The 21,541-nt window shown below is 48.3% G+C and overlaps 1 protein-coding gene across 7 annotated transcripts in view; it reads left to right on the top strand.

Annotated features, from left to right (window-relative positions):
• DopEcR (G-protein coupled receptor DopEcR) overlaps window positions 1-21,541 on the top strand; it is a 142,720-nt gene that overhangs the window by 60,285 nt on the left and 60,894 nt on the right. For 2 of the 7 annotated variants that reach the window (XM_071677495.1, XM_071677497.1), the window contains exon 1: window positions 8,507-8,914. The exons of 3 other annotated variants lie outside the window; for them this stretch is intronic. The gene's annotated coding sequence lies outside the window, so the exon portion shown is untranslated. Of the gene's footprint in view, window positions 1-8,506; window positions 8,915-10,414; window positions 10,534-21,541 lie in introns of those variants that run through there. 2 more of the 7 variants (XM_071677498.1, XM_071677501.1) reach the window with 2 other exon arrangements.

Genomic DNA, 21,541 nt, shown 5'->3' with positions numbered 1-21,541 from the left:
CGTTCCCTCGTGCTCAAGGATCGTACCGTCGTGCTCAGGGTCGTCCCCTCGTGCTCAAGGATCGTACCGTCGTGCTCAAGGGGTCGCTCCCTCGTGCTCAAGGGTCGTCCCGTCGTGATCTAGGATGGTCGGTTATTTTGGCTTTAGCCCTGTTGGCTGGCAGGACCATTATTACTAAGGGACGTCAGCTTTCAAATTATATCCACCAATCTAATGAGCTCGAACACATCAGCCTCCTCCACATGTTCAAAATGATCATCCTCACAATATGTAGTGCAGGCGCTACGTGTATACACCCGTGTGTGGCTCCTGCCATCCTGGGGGGTTGAGTGCGACAGCTCGTTGTCGTGAGTAGGAGGATGACTCTGCTACGTCAGTAAACAAACCCGTTGCGTGTGATACCACGGTACGGTATGGACCTCACCCGCACCCCAATACTGTCACGTGACCCTGACACTATTGGCAAGGCGTTTGACTTGAGGCGCAGCTGCTCGACCTTGAAGTAAAAAGGGAGGCAAAAAAAAAAAAGCATTCGATTCTTTTTTCTTCTGTTTGAAGTTTTTGTCTGGCTTGCTGTGTGTGTGTGTGTGTGTGTGTGTGTGTGTGTGTGTGTGTGTGTGTGTGTGTGTTGGCGGCGTCTTTAGCTCCTCGCCAGGCTAGTCCCACCGTGTGTCGTGTGTCTGTACGACCTAAACTGATCAGATTTGAATTGGTACTGACCTGACCTAATATGACCTAACTGTGCCTACATACAGCTGGTGTATGTCTGAATGTGTAGTGGCTTATGTTTGCGTTAGGGTCTGTGTCTGGATGTGTTATGGCTTATCTTCATGTAGTATGGTGTATGTTTGGATGTGTTATGACTTCTCTGCATGTAGTATGGTGTATGTTTCGATGTGTTATGGTCTGTCTGGATGTGTTATGGCTTCTCTGCATGTGGTTGGTATGGTCTATGTCTGGATGTGTTATGGCTTCTCTGCATATGGTATGGTGTACGTCTGGATGAGTGGCAGACGCTAGGGGTAGGTACTGAGTGTGACATTTCTATGTTCGGCTTGACATAACGCCCCTTTGCCTGACATGTTTCTTGTTGCGTCTGACATCGTTTACTGTGGTTGGTGAATGACCTGGTTGCCTCACCTGTGTCGTAGGTGATTAACACCTTGAGGACGTGGGTGCGACCGTCCAGCGCGTTGGAGTCGATGGTTCACCATTGATGTGGTCCTTAAAGGGTCAAGTCGAAGACGACGTGGCCATCACGCTTGGAGGGTCGTACTGTCGTGTTCAAGGGTATGTTAAATGTCATTACCTCAAAGATTGCATGTCCTGCTGTAGTGACCATGTCTTACCGTAGCCTTCAGAGATCTCCAGACAGATCATACATCATTCCGATTGAAGTCCTTGAAATACGTGTTTAATACGTTGTGTCGACCTACAGGAGGAAAGTGGGCTAAATCAAAACAAAGTTCAGTTTCAAGCAATCATATGAGGGAGTGATCCAGTCATATGTGGGTGTATTCCAATCATATGAGGGTGTGATCCAATCATATGTGGGTGTATTCCAATCATATGAGGGAGTGATCCAATCCGGCCGTCGTTTCAAGTCACATCCTTTGTCCATTTCGGGTATTAACCGATCTTTTGTTGACAGCGATCCGGATTCAGTGGCTCTACGTGTAAAGAATGAAAATTTTTGAACATTCATTTATCAGATGCATTGTCACCGGACACGTCGGCTGGCAGTAAAAGTTCCGGTAATTGCCGAGAGGAACATGGGAATTCCGCTCAGTTCCAGCTCGCTTCACTGTCAATGTTCGGGATTATAGCCCGTCAAGTGGAGTGCGCCTCTTGCAAAGCTGTCGGATTGAAAATGCAAATTGATTACACCTGTTTAATGCAGTTCGATTATGGCTGGGAGGTGAGGCGAGGCGGACTGACCACCTCTGCCTGCGTGACACCAACCGGAAATAGAGTCACTGTAAGTACTACTGACCTCTGTAACCCAAGTCTGTGTATGGTAGACATACCATTGCATCTATCAGAACCATTATCGCGGCCACTGTGACAGAGGTATCATGACTATCACCCGAGTATGCTACACATAGGACAGTGACCTTCCACACATCTTCAGAAGACCAACGGTGAAAACCATTGAATATCCTTCTTTGTTGGACGTCCTTACATAAGCTTCGGATAATTACTGAGGCATCTGGGTTGGCTTTACCTCACGCGCACGGGCGCGTGTGTGTGTGTGCGTGTAATCTAACCTATATTTTTTTTTTTCTAGTATGACGGCACAAAAGAGTCCCACCTCACTGGCAGTTCCCCCAAGACACGCGAAGCCCAGCGGCTGTCTGCCGTGAAGGACAGTTTAGAACTGATATATTGACTCCTCGAACGCGAAGGTACGATCTTTGAGCACAAGGGTCCAATTTGTGAACACGACCTTACGATCTTTGAAGTATACAGATCTTGAACACGACCTTACGTACGATCCTTTGAACGACAGCACGATCCCTAAGGTTCCAAATCTCGAATACACGACAGAACGATCCTTGAACACGACGGGCGGTACGATCCTTGACCGCGTTGTTACGACCCTTGGGGTCTGGATAGCTTGGCCTAAAGACTAAAGGTCGGAGGCCGAGCCATCATTATAGCCAAGGATGACGACATAACCGTCGTAATGAAAGGTCGTGTCGTCGTCCTGAGAGAGGGGGTCGGACTGTCGCGATTAATGGGTTAAGACGAGATCCCCCTCCCACGAGTACTGTCGGGTCGTGTTATACACGAGGAATGTGAATGTGTTCTTAGAGCATTGACATTTACTGCAGATAAGGCGTGAGTAATTGAAGCCCCCCCTCCCTTCTGGCCCTGCCCTTGTGTGGTCGATGGTCCGGATGAGTCACCGGTGTGTAGTGACGTAATTAGGCGAGTTACCGGGTGTAGTGACGTCAACCTGAGTCACTTGGGGGTATAGCGAATTGATGAGTGTCACTTGGTGTTAGGGCATACAGGGAGGAGCTTGGCTCTGGGTCAGGAGGAAGAAAAATCTATCTTTCCAGAAAAGTTATTTTCTTTATTGATGCTCGCACACACACACACACACACACACACACACACACACACACACACACACACACACACACACACACACACACACACACACACACACACACACACACACACACACACACACACACACACACACACATTTCAGCTCCTTTTTATTTCATTATAGACTACAGGTAGCCATGAGAAAAGAGACAGACTGGCCATCAAACATTTTAGTGATATGCAAACATATTTGAAAGAGTGAGCGTGTATGTATGTGAGCGTGTGTTTTTATTCGTGTATTATCGTTGCACTGGCCGGTATATTGATGGAACCAGTGGATGTATATAGCATATATGGTGTTGAGGTGGATCATGGCCGCTAAGGTGTAGTAGGTATAATGTGGCTGAATAGGAGGTGGAGCAGATTTTAGTTTGCGCGCTGCTGTGCTTTGGTTTTAAATCGTCCACAGACGAGGCATTGTGGATTGATTGAGGAGCGGTGGGCTGTTGAGCGAGCAGTTCGGCCCACACGGACGAAGGCTTTGCTTAGAGTCGTTTGACATCCCCAGGTCGTTTGACGATCCTGGGGACAAGGTCCCCGGTATCGTCAGTAGTAAGGGCTGACCCCCGGGGACTAAGAGCCCTGGGGACACGTTCCCGGGGATCGTCAGCCGTGAAGAGCTGTCCCCGGGGGGACTGACGACCCTTAGGACAAGTTCCCAGTAATCGTTAGTTAGTTAGTAAGAGAAGGCTCTCACTGGAGACGCTGACATCCTCCGCAGACACCTTGGTCCGCTTCCCAATTGATTATCGATGTCAAGGGTTCATAGTAGACAGATTGACATCCACATGAGTCGCCCCTGACGAGGGTTTCACTTACGACACACACACACACACACACACACACACACACACACACACACACACTGGGTGGTGTGTGTGTGTGTCTGCGTACATAAGAAGACACTGAAGCCATAATACACATCAGCTGGGTTAAGAAACTGGTCAAGGTTAAGAAACTACTCGCTTCCCGGAACACATGAATAGTAATCACACGTGTACACACACACACACACACACACACACACACACACACAACACACACACAACACACACACACACACACACACACACACACACACACACACACACACACACACAGGGTCAAGGTCAGATCAAAGATCAGGTCGTGCCCTGGGTCGTGCTGCCGTGCTCCCGGGTTGTGCCCTGGGTCGTGCCCTCCTGGTCAAGAGGTTATTTATCAAGTAATGTGAGAGGTAGGCCCGCGTGGCTCACCTCCCTCAGGGAGATAAACCATGTCATTATTTCTCAGAGTTCATATATATATATATATATATATATATATATATATATATATATATATATATATATATATATATATATATATATATATATATATATAGTCCTTATTTACCAAGAAATCTAATGGTCATATTATCGTAAAATATGAAATATATATTCAAATATAACTACAAAAACTTGAGAAAAAATACTCAATTTCAGATTAAAGAGAATGTGATGACTTGAAATAGAAATACATTACTATTTTTAAAATCTCATGATTTTTAAGACTAGATTTTAATCACATGACCTTGTGAACTGGAGCGATAAGGCGTGTGATCCACGAGGCCTGTGGATAGATTATCCTCTGGGTGACCCTAGTTGTCTTGTCAGGGATGTCGAGGGTCACGCAAGGTCACCTGGGGACGGAGAGCCGGGTCTTGACCCTCCTCCCTCTCTGGCTTAGGGTTCCTCAGCATATGTGTGTGTGTCTCAACCCAACTGAAGTCTCATTCTCTTGGTTAGGTGCGAGAGGTGAAGTTCTTGGTTGCTCTGGGAGGAATAGATGGATTGTGATGTAATTACCCGTTTGTGCTGTAAGGGAATGCGAGTTCTACACGAGGGGGTGATCCCATCATCTGACCTGTTCAGTTTATGTATGATGTCTGCATTAACCATGTCCTCAGTCATCTGATTTCCTTCATCCACCGCTTGTCAGTGCCAGGAGCCGTCAGTGTCAGCAACCGTTAGTGCTAGTAATCTTTTGTGCCAACATCCCCCAGTTTCAGTAACCATTAGAGCTAGCAGTCCTCAGTGTCAACGACCATCAGCGCCAGCGGTAATGACTGCCAGCAACCCTCAGTGCCAGTAGTCATGACTGCCAGCAACCTGCAGTGCCAGCAGCCATCAATGCCAAGCTACCCTCATTGCCAGCAACCTTCACTGCCAGCAACCATCGCTGCCAACAGCCCTCAGTGCCAGCGACCTCCAGTGTCAACAGCCATCAATGTGGGCAGCCTTTAGTGCCAGCAACCAACAGTGCCAACAGCCCTCAGTGCCTGGACACCACCTTTGTAAAGCAAATTCCAGACTGCAAACGAAGGAGGGCAGATCGGTCCGCATTGACAAACATGTCGTCCTTTTTAGCTCCTGACCAGATGTTTTATCGTCATGGGATGTTGTCCTTCCCATCATCGAAAACGACAGGCCACTGCGGTCCTCTTTTGGGAAGGTCCCCAACCTGTCCCTTGGCAGCACTCCCAGTGGGAGCAAGCAACACCTCGGGACAGGGTTTATGGCCTGGGTTCCCATAAGATGTATATCCCCCCCAGGTTCGCCTGACCTTCCCCCCCTCACGCCTTCCTCTGCTCCTGCAAGCGAGCTGATGGTTGACATTCCTCCGTCTTGTCATGATCCCACAAGATCCTTACAAAGATCCTGTCATCATTCACGGTCTTGGCTTCTTGGGATAATAGCGCGACTCCGTCGTACCCGTCGGCGCCCGTCTAAGGAGCATAAGCAAACAGGCTGGGGACAGTCCCAGAGAAGTCTGCTCATGATATGCTTGAGTGAACTTTACTCCTGACCGAGCAATCCCGTCTCTCTGCTCCTATCGTGAAAAGAACTCCCAAGCTGGCACGGGTTCGATTCCCAGACTCCCCGTATTGCTGTAACCGTCGTCTCGCCACCGTTCTCCATATAGCTCAAGAGTGTATCTGAAACGCTGAGGTGTTCCGTTGCTCCACGGTAGAGTCGCCGACTTAGTCATGAGAGGCCTGGCCACAGGTCACTTGCCCGCCAGCAGGGGAACCCAATTTCCTGAGACGTGATGGATCTGCGAAGAACCTGGTGTCACCGTCCAGCCACAGACGCTTGCTGTGGCGCTAGACGCCTCGCCTCCCTCGCCCTGACCTATTTACCAAGCGTTCTCTGGCAGCCCCGGAGGAGAGGTGCGGTGGTGCTGGGAGGGAGGCAGAGGAGACCTCGGGTACAGGGACCCAGGCCACGTGTTCCAAACACACTCCTTCCACAGAAGTAAGATACTACACTACGCTACACTTGAGCTCCTCAGCCACCCGGGCGAACGAAGTCTTGGACGTCGCGATAGGCATTGATGGGTTAGGGACGTGTTCCGTGTTCCAGCGGTTCATGACGGAATGCCACGCCCGAGCAGGTCATTGATACCTACGATGGCGTGTGCTAGTTGTAGTTAATGGACCTGACGCGTGTCAGCAAGTTGAAGGCGGGGGGAGAGGGGGGGAGACAAAAGAAAATATTCACTGGTGTAGAACAAAAGAATCCTCCACGGGTGTTGTAGATCAGCTATTCTCCGAGGCGAGGGTTTCCTTACTTACAAAGTGTACATATGCATTTATGTACCAATTATATACGTGTGTGTGTATGAACGTGTAATAGTAGTACATACTGTATCCTATATGCAGTGAAAATAATGGAGCCGTAAACGGGGGAGGGAGTGTTAACCTGACTGTCGTCACACAGAATTGTTCAATAACGTGTTCTTCCCCAGCTGTCGACTAGGTCCAGGGTGATGGTTGACGTGAATCAGGAGAACCTTCGTGTTCAGCGCCTCTTGATAGGTGGCGTCAGACAGACCGAGGATGATCCTGCAGATCCTCTTGTGTACCTCGTCTGGTTCCTCCTGCTATGTGGTGGGCAGGGCGGGAGACGAGGCAAGGCGGGAGGTGGTGTAGATGAGGTTAAGGTTAGAGTGAAACTTTGTGCAGATGTTCCTGAGTTCGTTTGTGTGTAATTCACTATGTGTGCAGTACGAGGGAGAGAGCGTTCGCCAGTCTTGGCATCGTAGTACTTGAACTCGCTTTCTGTTTGTGACGATATTTAACCTTTAGGCGTAGCGCTCACCGCTGGAAAAATTTAGAGTCGTAGGTAAGATGGAGTGTGTGTGTGTGTGTGTGTGTCAGCGAACCTCACTCAAGCAACTGCTTCCCCACCACATGTCCCGTAACAGTAACCACACCACCACACCAGCCAGTGGCGGCAGCAGCAGCGGAGGCAGTTTCAGCCAGTCATCCACCATCATTACTCTCTCTCTCTCTCTCTCTCTCTCTCTCTCTCTCTCTCTCTCTCTCTCTCTCTCTCTCTCTCTCTCTCTCTCCTCTCCCTCCCTCTCCCTCCCTCTCTCTCTCTCTCTCTCTCTCTCTCTCTCTCTCTCTCTCTCTCTCTCTCTCTCTCTCTCTCTCTCTCTCTCTCTCTCTCTCTCTCTCCATCTTTCTCTCGGCTGTTTAACTTGGCTCGGGTGGGTCTCAGGTGCGGTGGTGTGAGTGTGGTAGGGGTCGAGATAGGCAACCTGAGAACCTGTCTCTTCGGCCGATGGATAGAGCTCTCGTCCACTGATTAATTATCCTTTTGATAAATGAATACCCCCCCCCCCCCTGGAACGTCCAAACCCCCGCTTATTTTGATAAATGAATACCCCCCTGGAACGTCCAAACCCCTCAGCTTATTTTCGTTTAACTGTCCCCTTTGACAGGTGACATCATATGCCTACGTGGATATGAAACAGGTTGTCAGTTATTCATGTTAGATGTTTGTGTATACTTTCAGTATCTTCCTCATTATGTATATTGTTATCTCTTGTTCCCTTCCACTTGCTGTTCTGCTGCTGCCGCCGTCCGTCCGTCCGTCTGTCAGTAAGTTTCTCTTTGTCCTCTCTGGATCTGCTTCCCACTCGCCTCCTAAGATACGCCATTTTATCTCCTCTTTCCATCTTCTCGTTTACTGATAAAAATCTTGGAGAGAGACAGAGACAGAGAAGTGAGCGCTTGGTTACACTTCACATAATTCGATTTTGTGGTCAGATTTTCCACTCTGTTGTTTCAATCTGGGTTTAAGGGAGGATTTTGAGGTCCGACTCTTTCGAATTCGCGCCAGCGGATATGATTTGCCTCTGCCGCGTTTTCTACGGCTGGTAGCAGCGATTCCCTCTTGTTCAGGTGGCTATCACTTTAAACCTAATTCATGAGCAGTGAACTCTGGACTAGGATACACTAGATGGAGGCGGGAGTGCGTGGTGCATCTAGCTAGGCCGAGCCACAGACCCAAGTGTGTGCGGAGCGCGCGCATGATGGGGGGGGAGGGGGAAGCCTTGTGGCACTGGGTAGAGTTGATCGATGGCGGCGAGCGTGTTCAGTTGGGCTTGAGCAGTGATCGTGCCTGGGCCCTCCGCCGCCCAGGCTTACCCCCTCAACCTCGCTCTGCATCCCATGGTGTCCCGCCGCTTGGCCATTGCCCCCCCCGAAAACCCACTTCCCGTGACCTCTGACGACCCATCTGCATGGTTTGGTAAAAGTGAGGATCCAATGAAAATTTACCAGGGAGGCGTGTAGCGGGGATGTATGAGAGAGGTGGTTTGTTCGGTACTGTTGTTCCCCCGTCGTGTCGGAGCTTAACGGCCCGTGGTCGTGCGAGGAAGGCGCTAGGGAGCCCCAGGGTCGCAGCACGACAGCGGAGGGTCGTACCGCCCCAGCAGAGGGGAGTTGTGCCACACCAGCAAAGAGCGTCATCTCGCGCGCTCACAGGTGAGAAAGAGACAAGTCCCCTTGCATCTGATTGACGTTTCTCCTCGGCTGTAGAGGTTGGTTGGGATAGGCGGTGAGTGAGCGAGTGAGGGCGGGCGTGGGCGGGGACCGTGGCTAGAAGCCTGAACAAATCCGTCCGACTCGGTATAACACTTCCTCCACACTCCGGCGTTCCTGCTCCTCCCATACCACACCACAGGCATGTCAACCCTCCCTCCCTCCCTCCCTTGGGGCTATATAAACAGTTTGTTTGAGGCGAGTCCGTCCGTCCGTTGCCTTGAGGAGTGGCCTGACGTCTTGCGCCCCGGTCGACACACGGGGAGACGTCTCGCCTGACCTTTCCATCCTGCAGTGATTTATTAATTCTTGATGTCCACAGTCCCAGAAATTGGAAATATTGATCCAGCGACTCTCTCTCTCTCTCTCTCTCTCTCTCTCTCTCTCTCTCTCTCTCTCTCTCTCTCTCTCTCTCTCTCTCTCTCTCTCTCTCTCACTATGACCTCGCGCTTGACAAGTACAGGCGTTTCATTTATGTTCTCTCTCTCTCTCTCTCTCTCTCTCTCTCTCTCTCTCTCTCTCTCTCTCTCTCTCTCTCTCTCTCTCTCTCTCTCTCTCTCTCTCTCTCTCCACCATAACGTAGTGCGAAATTATATACGACGGAGTTATGGTAGTGGTATTAGAGGTTGTAGTAGTAGTAGTATTTACAGTAGTGAAATATCGTTGCTGAATGGACGGGTTAGGTATGAAGGTCTGTTCTGACGCTCGAAGTGAGTTAGTTACACACCTGAACCATCCGCAACACCTGGCCCTTACAGATACATGGTTAACCATCCAACACCCGAACAGAACCCTCGACACCTGAACCAGTCGACCAACAACACAACCAGCACACGTGAACCATCCACCCAACGAAACTCGCAACACACTCGAACCATCCACCCATCAGCACTGCCAACAAAGCTAAACCATCCAATCACCACTATCAATACACCTGCATCATCTACCCACCAGAACTACCAATACCTGAACCTTCCACCCATCAGAACTACCAACACTCGTGAGCCACCCGTCAGAACTACCAACACCTGAACCATCCACCTACATAAACACGGTCCGTAGTTCCTATAAGCATTTTGATGTTTCATGCTCATTTCTCGCACACGCAATGACCACGAGTCACCAAGGGCCCGCATGGGTTCGAATCCGGGGCGCGGCAGTCGGTCTACACCCAACCCAGGTGCTCATCCTTCCAATAGAGCTGGTTGATAATTGAATACCAGGCTTAGATTGGGGTGTGTTGTTGTTGTTATTGTTATTATCATTACTCTTGTTATATTACTATTATTATTATTATCATTATTATTATTATTATTATTATTATTATTATTATTATTATTATTATCATTATTATTATTATCATCATTATTATTATCAATATTATTACCCAAGGATCTCTCTCTTAAGAATGAGTTCTTGGTATTATCCAGGATATCTTTCCAGAAGCTCCTGCAGCCCAAGGCTGCGCTACTTCCAGCAGCTGGGGAATGTGGACTCCTTCCCAGAGAGAAAGAGAAGTTCTTTGATGAGACCGTACTCCCAGTGATACAACCTCGTTAAACGTGAGTTTTCATACGTGCCAGTGAACACATGTACAGTGTTTCAAGACTGGGCAACACGAGTGTAAAACTCTCGCCCCGTAAAATACCAACACACACACACACACACACACACACACACACTACAGTATGTTACACTTGTTTCTGGCAATCGTCAGGATAGCCGGAGAGGTTTACGAGTGTTCAGGTGCCTGGTGATGTTGGCGCTACAAGAGACGCACCAATTTACATCCCTTGGTTAAGCGTTGACAAAGGAAAGTCTCTTGAAGTGGCACGGAGGGTTAGACTCACGGTAACGAAAACTCTACCTCCTGCACTAGCTAGAACTTCCCGTGGGCTTAGAGGGTCGGGCCGCTCCTATTCGTAATACGTTCTCCACCATTTCTTGAAAATCAGTTTAGTTTTTGACGCGCGCGCGCACACACACACACACACACACACACACTGTGATATACGGAAACCACAGGTTCCCTTTCGAAGACCAGGCCCCACAGAACCTTTCCGTGGTTTACCCCTGACGCTTCACATGCCCTGGTTCAGTCCATTGACATCACGTCAACCCCTGTATGCCACATCGCTACAGTTCATTTCATCCCATGCACACCTTTCATTCCCTCGATTAAACAACATTCTCTCCTTTCTTCTCATCTTGGTTACATTCACGTACATTTAGACACCCCAGCCAGCCTTGAGCCTTCTTGGAGGAGGCGCACTCCCACTTTGGCTCCTTCCGCTCCATCTTTTAGAAATTGAAATACAAGAAAGGGAAGGTTTCCAGCCCACTGCCCCCGCCCCTTTTAGTCGCCTTCTAGAATTCTTTCACTTTTATCCCATGGGTATAGAGAGAGAAAGACAGACAGACATAGAGAGAGAGAGAGAGAGAGAGAGAGAGAGAGAGAGAGAGAGAGAGAGAGAGAGAGAGAGAGAGAGAGAGAGAGAGAATACGGCGGTACGATTTTTCATCATTGCGGGCCGACCTTCCCTTGGGATTGATGGCCTATTCATTGACGTGACCCTTGAGGCCAAGCGATCACACGTCATGACGTGTCCTCCCGTGATAGGGACAGAACACGTCCAGTGACGGTGCTGTTGTCAGTGTGATCGTCCTCACTTGAGTAGCCCGAAAGATAACACAGTGTTACGCTACTCAAAGATGAAGGCGGGGGGGGATAACATAGTGTTACGACACCCGCAAGGCATATTAGTACGTTCTTCCTGTAGGTACTCTCCGTGGAAAAGGCCCCTACAGCACGGCTGTGGCCATACCATGAAAGTGGTGTTATTCCCCCTATTGTTGGTCTGGAGCGAAGCAGGACATTGATGGTGTCCTCAGGTCGTCTTGGCTCTGATAGCCTACTTGTTCACCTGTCGTTGTGATTGTTGTCAGAAGTTCGAGGCTTATACGCCCAGAAGCGCTCCAAAGTTGACGAAGGTATGTAGTCTACGGTACCAGATGTATATACCTTATTTTACCAGCCGTATATAGCCAATGGTGCTAGTGGTATATAGCTTACGTTACCAGTTGTGTATAGCTGACGGTACCATTTATATATTGTTTACGGTACCAGTCGTATACAGCCTACGTTACCAGTTCTGTACAGCCGACAGTAACAGGTGAAAGTGGTTCAGAAGTAAGATGCGGCCGTAGCCCTGTTTACCCAGCAGGTTCTTCTCTTGTAGTGTAGGACGTGTGTCGCCATGCTCCCTCCTTCTCCTCATCCTCCTCTACTCCTCCACATCCTTCTCTGCACCACTTTCAGTAGGTGCCACGCCCTAAGACCATGTTACGGTGTCGTGCCGCCTTCTCCTAGGGTGCTAAGGGCTCAGGTGTACCACACTAGGAAGCTCCTGGTGTAGGGACTGGGGTGTACCACACTAGGAGTCTCATGATGTAGGGACTGGGGTGTACCACACTGGAAGTCTCCTGGTGTAGGGAATGGGGTGTACCACACCGTCTGTCTCCTGGGGCTGGCCGTCCGTCAGTTGGAAGTTCCTCGTCAGATGTCAGCTGTCTGGTTATGAGGCCTTTGTCGGCAAGTGTCGAGTTGTGTGAAGGAATCTGGAGTCATGGGAAGGCTTCTGATGGCTTCTCTCTCTTTAGGGAGGATCCGTTTTGTGCACTGGTTCCTTCTCCGGGGGAAGGGGGTCCATTTTGTGTGGTACCCATTTTTATAGGTAGGATTCATTTCATGTGGCGCTCCCCGTTGTAGGATGGGTCAATTTTTGTGTGGGTGCTCAGTTTTTGGAAGGATGCAGGGTGTAAACGTCCTTACGTCCTGCATGAATCCTGCATCAGTTTGTCCCCGTATCGTAACTACAGCGTTACGATACTTCCTAAATTCCCTCACAGAGCCTGGGTTCTGCTTACTGTATACAGAGTCTCGTCACACTGTCTCGATATCTTCTATACAGCACGTGTAAACTCAATATCGCTTCCTTAAAGCCTTTCATGATACTTCCTTATGTCCATCATAAAGTCTGTTGTGATGACGTCACCTTCTGCCTCGTCTCAAGCCTCTCCCACGACGTCTGTGTTGCCCTTTGTAAGACCCGCTGATGTCAGACCGCCAGCTGTGGTGGAGACTCGGAACACCTTGACCTCAGCTCCTCAACCTGGTGTGAGCATTATACACCTCACCAACGTCACTCCTCAGACCATTAGTAGTTTCACGAGTACAATTAATCACATCCCGTGACACACACACACACACCCTCCTCCCGTCATATCTATACATCCCTCCAAACCATGAGAATTTAAGGAATTTATGAGTATAGTTTAGATTACCGTAATTTTTTTGAGAGCATAATATTACATTGTATCTCACAGCTCATGACACGGGTCATTCGGGAATATGATTTTCATTTAATGAGTTTCAAGACAGTCACTGACCACTCGCACGAAAGCCATTTGCAAGATAATATCAGTTATCATTTATCAGTGGGCAGTGTTCTGCACCCCCTGTCCCCAAGATATTATATATATATATATATATATATATATATATATATATATATATATATATATATATATATATATATATATATATACCTCGCAAACGCGGGAGACAGCGACAAAGCAAAAATATATATATATATATATATATATATATATATATATATATATATATATATATATATATATATATATATATTAGCCTTTTTGGGAGTACGATTTCTTCGTACTCTTGGCACTGTGAACATGACTTAAAATTTTTTTTTCTTTACTTGAGACTAACGAAGACCCTAACTTACACTTCAGAGTGGACGGGTTGTAGTACACATCTTAAGTAACCACACTACAGTTCTGCCCGCTGAGCGTCTTAAGGTACAGTCATTACCGAACACTTCACAGTTTCTCGATACAGATACTTTAGATTAAATTCGCAAGGAGACATTCTAAGTGCATGTTAAGTGAACTTTTGGGTGCATTAAAGTGTATTTGTAAGAGTCCATTTTACATCGCCTTAATGAGTGAACGTTTCATAGTACATTGGTAAGACATTTTGAATCATATTCAAGAGTGAATATTTTAAAGTGCACCTTTAGCTAAACAATTGAAGGTGCACCACGAAGTGAGCGATTTAAAGTGCGCTTTTAGGTAAGATCCTTGAAGTGCACAACCACCTGTACCGTTTAAAGGTACTTCAACAAGTGGACAGTTTACAGCAAACCTTCAAGTAAACCCGTAAACTGCTCCACCAGTGGCTGTAAGTTAATACACACACCCTCAAATAAGCCTTTGTAGTGCACTCCCGAGTGCATAGACCTAGTTAAAAGCACCTTCCGCTAAACGTACTTAAGCAGTTGAACATTTTATGGTGCAGCTGTGGGAGCAGCAGCAACTTTAAAAACTGCACACTTGGTTGAATGACTTTTTAAATACCAGACATGGGACATGATGAACTGGTGTCGCTAGCTTAGCATTTTAGAGCGCATGCTCAATGAACGAGTTAATGTGTTTCGGTCAAGTGAACAGGAGAAACTGATTCCATTGAACGGTTTCATTCACCTGGATAAATGAATAACAAAAAGGGATTACCTCGTGAGTATGATGGATTAAGCTAAGTGGACCCACTCACTGATAACAGCAAAGTGGAGAGCAGGGATTACAGCCAAGTGTACAGCGTGGGGATTACAACTTAGTGGACAACACAGGGATTGCAGCCTAGTAGAGAACAGGGATTACATCCTAGTACAGAACAGGGATTACAGCCTAATGGAGAACAGGAATTTACAGCATAGTAAACAAAGGATTACAGCCAAGTGGACGACAGGGGTTAGAGCCAAATTTACACGGGTGGCATCAGTATGAACAACGGATTACGGTAAAATGATACAGAGATTACAGGTAAGATAAGGAGGGGATTTACTGCCCATTGAACTATCCTGGGATCACCACCGTGGTACACACCACAGGACGGCTGGCTAATGAACTAGACGTATGCAGATTAGCTTCCCTCTGTCCAGATTTAACAAAACTAATTCCCGAGTTATGAAGGCAAGATTACGTAGGAGCCGAGGCCCCTCAGCTTGAAGACTGAGTCAGCAGCAAGTGAGCGAGACACTTGCTGGCCTCAGCTAGCAGGAGTGGCCCGGAGCCGGCTTGCGTGGCCCAGGGCGGGGTGCCGTCTGGGTTGTTCCGGGGATCGGCTGGGGGTGGCCTTGGGGCCGTCTGGAATGGACCGGAGGTCTGCTTGGGGTAGCCGTGAGGCCCGTGTGGGGTGACCAGGGGCTCTGGCTTGGACGTGGTGAAGACGCTCAGGTGTGGGAGTGAACCCGTGTTGTGGAGGGAGGGAGGGAGAGGTTTACGGCTGGAAGAAATGAGGGACGTATACGGTGAGAAGTGGGAGAGGTGAGTAGAGAAGTGAGGGATTGAGGAAGATGAGTGACATAAAGACAAAGATGAAGAGAACAGAAGAAGGACTGAAGACATCCAAGTTAAAGACGAAATGAGAAAAAGATGAGAGATAGAATATGAGAAAGATTTTCAAAGGAGGAATCAATAACGGAGGATGAGAGTTAGGAAAGGAGGTGAAGTGAGAGACGAGAAAATGGGATAAGAACGACAGGAAATGAGGAAAAGAAGTGATAAGATGCCATAACTTCAGCAGAGGGTACCCACTGGGAGAGGCTTTATGATAGAGCATGTATGTACGTAAACCAGCTTATTTGTGATTTGTTTTGTGGAAAGACCAGAACCAGAGACCTGGACCAGGCAGCAGTGGTGGTCGGATAACCCAGCTTCGGTAAAGTCGGTGTTGACGTCTATTTCTGCAGTGGCTAACCCAGCAAATGTTATTGCTTATAGAATTGCCTGGAGAGGGAATTGCATGAATTCTTTTCATTCCTTGGAAGACAGAAATTGAGATATAGGAGGAAAGAGGGTGATAAAACTCTTGTAGAAGGAGGGAGAGAGAAGATGGAGCAGTTGTAGAAGGAGGGAGAGAGAAGATGGAGCAGCTGTAGAAGGAGGGAGAGAGAAGATGGAGCAGTTGTAGAAGGAGGGACAGAAGAAGGGACAGTTGTAGAAGGAGGGAGAAAAAAATATGTAAGAAAGGGGAGAGAGAACCAACATGTTACCCGTATAATCACAAACGTGAAACAAAAAATGGGACATTAGTTCAGACGGTACATAGCTGGAGCCTCCTCATTTCAAAGCACTTTTCCTTGGGTATCAAAATGAGCATTGCTATGTTCCGGCCAGAGCCCAGGGGTTGCTGGATATCTAGGGCGAGACTGGCCCTTGCTTCTGGTGAACTATACCAGCAGGTTGGCATCATACATATGACGGAACTATAAACTGCTTCTCTCGTCGCTGAACTTGAGAACAAAGGAGCAATAGAGAAGGTACCGGAATCAAGAGAGTTGAGTTACACAGAAAGGTCCAAAGCTTTAAGTTTGCCCACTGTGGAAAAGATAAAGAGTGATCGGGTGACCTTTACGTTTTTAAATCCATCTCGGTGGGTGACGTAGACAGTAAACAGTTCCTCGAAAGATGCTGGGGGAAAGAGAGCAAGTAAGAGGCCACAGCAAGGAAACTAGTTACAAAGGATGTGAGGAAGTCCTTTTGTAGTATTAGAGTAGAGGAGGAATGGAATAAGCCGAGTTGTGTGAGGGTGAACGCGGAAAACATACACAAGTTTTAAAACTTGTAAGATAAAGTTGAGGCGACTGTTAACCCCAGGAGCGTAGAACTTCCTCCCCATACACATACAAATAGGTGATTACAGACACACAAAACGACAGACAGAGGCTGAAAATCATTTACGAAGTAGACGATATAATGATATACCGTTGTTAAGATATTCACACAGATCTTTAATCCGGAGTTTGTTTGACACAGTGATTGACATAATCGTCCTTGGATGTTTATCCTGACATTCTAGGAAGACACGCTCTGGAAAATCGGTAAATTGCGACCATTTCTGCAATCCCGCCTCCCAGTTCCTACCACAAAGATCGCAAGGGGTAGTAAATAGTCCATGGTTATATATAAATTACTGTAAGTATTAATAAACTTGTTTTAATTACATTCATATCTGAACCTGACCTTTTTTTTAATGAGCTCGGGATTTTAACGTTATGGCGGGAAAAAACGTAGGGTTTTGAGAGGAAAGAGTTGGATAGAGTGAGGTTGTTTATTGTAACTGTGTCTTTCTCTTGATAAGGAAAGTAATGTTTACTCGCCTGCTTCCGGATATTTAATACTTAACTTTGTAGCACACACACACACACACGTATCTCTCTCTCTCTCTCTCTCTCTCTCTCTCTCTCTCTCTCTCTCTCTCTCTCTCTCTCTCTCTCTCTCTCTTGCGTGGTCCGCTGATGCGTGTGCTTTCCCTCCCCTTACCCCTCCCTGCCTGCCTGCCTCCCTCCCGCCCCCCTCCGTGGTCTTTACAATCCTGGGCTGGTTGGTTCCCTCCCGCTCTTCCTGTTCCCGCAGGAGCTACGGCCCAGCAGGACTCCGTAGGCATATCAACTTTAACCTGGCCGGGAATAGCTGCGTGTAACAAGTGAAGCTTTTTGTACCTTATGAGAGATTTGTAGCCCCCCCTTCCCCCCCCCCCCTCTCTCTCTCTCTCTCTCTCTCTCTCTCTCTCTCTCTCTCTCTCTCTCTCTCTCTCTCTCTCTCTCTCTCTCTCTCTCTCTCCTCCCCACCCTGGGCTCCCCGGACCTCCTATGTGGAACAGGTCCCCCCTAAGTCGCACCCCTGGGCCCTCCTGCGTGGAACAGGTCCCCTGAGGTCGTGGAGTCTCCGCCGTGAAGCAGGTGTTCCCCGTTCGTCTCCCTGGGGGGGATCGTAGGTCTCTCCCTGTGCCGAGGACTGCTTGAGCAGATTCCTAAGTCGCCTCCTCTAGACCCCCGTAGGATCCCTCTAGTTGCAGGGTGGCTTGCTGAGGACCTCAGGATTGCGCTGGCCCGGAGGGAGGAGGAGGAGCAGCAGCAGCAGCAGGAGGAGGACCGTTCTGGTGGTGGTGGTGGTGGTGTAGGAAAGGCATCTTTAACGCCGCCATTGTTATCAGCTATGTTGGTTGTCTCACTCACCGCCTCCTGCTCTTGCCTTCGGGATGATCCCCACGCGTCCTGATCGTTCTACACGACGCATCCTGCCTTGTCATTATAACATACACCACATATCCTTCCTGCCTCTTGGTCCTCTTCCTCAGAGCTTCCTGCGTCGTGGTCCTCCCTCCCCGAGCTGTCTTGCCTTCCTGATTTTTCTACCCTAGTTACCCTGCCTTCCTGATTATCCTACTACCTCACAGTTACCCTGCCTTCCTGATTTTCCTACCTCAGTTACCTTGCCTTCCTGATTTTCGTACCTCAGTTACCTTGCCTTCCTGATTTTCCTACCTCAGTTACCTTGCCTTCCTGATTATCCTACTACCCCACAGTTACCCTGCCTTCCTGATTATCCTACTACCCCACAGTTACCCTGCCTTCCTGATTATCCTACTACCCCACAGTTACCCTGCCTTCCTGATTTTCCTACCTCAGTTACCTTGCCTTCCTGATTTTCCTACTACCCCCACAGTTACCCTCCCTCCTGATTTTCCTACTACCCCACAGTTACCCTCCCTCCTGATTTCCCTACCCTTGTTATCCCGTCTGTTTATTTTCCTGAGAATCTTATTGTTCTTTGCCATCAGACATCCCTTAATACCAGGTATCACGGAGAGGGACCCGTGGGCGGGTTGTTGCTGGTAGCGAGAGTGATAAGAGGGAAGCTGTACATAGCAAACTGAGGGAAATGATGAAAATAGTTGGAAGTGGGGAAAAGAGAGAGAAGCGGAGGGAGGGAAGAGGCAAGGGAAGCGAAGAGAGAGAGAGGAGAGAGAGTCTTTGCGGAAAAGAAGAAAAGTTGTGTGGGATAGGAAGAGAGACGCCTGGGAGACGTGTTGGGCGTGGGCCAGCAAAGTTAGATTGCTTTGTTTCAGACAAAAAAAGAAAAAAAAAAAGAATGCACTGGTGGAAAAGTTAGCGGAGAATTATGTTAATATTTGCGCTGCACTTAACATTTCGCGGGGGAAGGAAGAAAAAAAAACGCTGTTTACCTCGGTCAAAAATGTGTTCCATATCCAGCCGGACCGAGGAATGTTTACCACCTCTGGCGACGTAAACACACCGGTGAGGCATGTCTCTCTCTCTCTCTCTCTCTCTCTCTCTCTCTCTCTGTACGTGTGTGTTTGTGTGTCACTATTTGTGTACTGCGGGGAGAGAGTTTTACACACGTGGTGCCACGTCTCCCAACCTTGTATATACCTATCGTGTCTTCACTCGCATGTTTACACACACACACACACACACACACACACACACACACACACACACACACACACACACACACACAGCCTAAGCCAGGTATCCACTTACCGACCAGCCCCGAGGGAAGAAGGAATTGCTAGGACTGGCAATAGGCCGACTACCTCGCTCAGGACTCGAACCAGGGCGGGCTCGTGCGTGAGTCATGGTCAGCGACGCCAACCACTACACTTACAGAAGGAAGCCCGACATGTATGTGTGTGTGTGTGTGTGTGTGTGTGTGTAAGCATCAACGGATTCCGCTGGTGAGTGGTCACCCCGTGAGAAAGAGAGAGAGAAGTGGCTTTCGACGAGGCTGTATCATCGTCAGCGGAAGGAAAAGGAAGAAAGAATAAAAAAAAAAGGAAACTTAAAGCGTCGTTGTTTAGGAACATCCTCCCCTAGATTGGTGGTCAGCCATCAGTCCTCGTTAAGACCATAACTTTGCCCTCCCATGATCATTTCTCTGCGGGGATTATCTCGATCGCAGTTACCGAATGTGAACACACACATCGTCTTCCCTTCTGCAAACTGAAATGATTACTTTATTGGGAGATAATGAAGTTATCCACTCCCGCAGGATCAGTTATCGGATCCAAGGGACTTGAGTTATCTTACAGGAAGAGTCTTGGGTGGGTGGGTGGGGTGTGGAGTGGTGGGTTTTGTGTAAATCGTCGTACCGGAGAGCTGGAGTTATTGTGCGGCGGGAGTTTAGTCGCCAGACTCAAGAGGTTAGCACGTCCTACTTAAGGAGCTAAGTTATTGATCTTATCCGCCAACAATGACTAACAACGTACACACATAATCTTGCACATGTGTGTGTGTGTTTACGTACATTGGCTGAGATGTGTGTTTGTATTTGTTTCAGTATGTATTGCTTGTGTGTGTGTGTACGTACATTGGCTGAGATGTGTGTTTGTATTTGTTTCAGTATGTATTGCTTGTGTGTGTGTGTACGTACATTGGCTGAGATGTGTGTTTGTATTTGTTTCAGTATGTATTGCTTGTGTGTCTGTACGTACATTGGCTGAGATATGTGTTTGTCTGTATTTGTCTCAGTATGTATTGCTTGTGTATGCTGGAGTGTGGACGTGCAACTTTGTGTATACACGTACGTGCGTGTACTGAGGTGTGAATTTGTATTGGTGTACGAGTCCAGTGGCTGTGTGATCTTTTCACATCACCATCCCTGGGATCCTGTGGTACGTCTGTGTATTCCCGTTGGCTTCAACGCTAGGCGTCGGGGACGACCCATCCACCACCACCACAGCCACAAATGAACATCCTCGCTGCTACACACACACACACACAAACACACACACACACACACACACACACACACACACACACACACACACACACACACACTTTCCACCCCTCTCCTCTCTCCTCCATCCATCCATCCATACCCCCACCCCCTACTTTAGCACCCACTATCCACACTCACAAAGTTTTAATTAGGTATAGGAACTTTTACAGCCATTTATAAAGTTTCAGAAAGAGGAGTCACAACCACATACATTATTATATGAGAGGTTTTCGTCCGATCGCTTTGGTATAATGCATATCGTAATTTCGCTGTGATCGATTACTTGACGTAACTTTCCAAATATTCTCACAAGATTAGGGTACCGGAAGAGTATGTTGATGAGGGGTAATTAGTCAGCCTACCTCATCTCCCTCCCACCGCCACCACCTTGGCCCACACACGTGTATGACCCAGTGATCCGGACGCAGATATTTGGCCGTGACACAGCCTGGCCCGGTACCTGCAACACTACCACTGCCCTCTGTACCGTCACTTCTCCATTACCTGCACGTACCGTCGCGCCCCGGTAGTAGCTGGACCTCAGGTAGTTGCTCTGGAGGACAGACGCCGAGTGCACGGTAGCGCGCCCCTCCTGCTGGGTCGTTGTGAGTAATTGTTCCAATAACCTGGCCCCAGGGGGTGACGGGGCGTCCGGTGGGGACTCCTCTGGCTGGCTGGCTGGAGGCTTCGTCCGGCGGGGACCGTCGCGATAAAGAAGGCTTCGGTTGCCACTGATGGATTACTTTCACTCCTGGTCGCTCGAACTGATTTCAATCTCTCGAATTTTCCTGGCAAAAGGTTGGCGCGAAATGGGCGATGGAGGATACACAACTTTTTGAATTCATGAGCCTGCCTGACGGTTATTAAGATTTGTTCAGTATTGATATTAATGACTTTATA

The sequence above is a fragment of the Panulirus ornatus genome, chromosome 25 (assembly GCF_036320965.1).
Source record: "Panulirus ornatus isolate Po-2019 chromosome 25, ASM3632096v1, whole genome shotgun sequence".
In the NCBI taxonomy this organism is placed as follows: Eukaryota; Metazoa; Arthropoda; class Malacostraca; order Decapoda; family Palinuridae; genus Panulirus; species Panulirus ornatus.
This window is presented reverse-complemented; position numbering and strand designations above follow the sequence as displayed.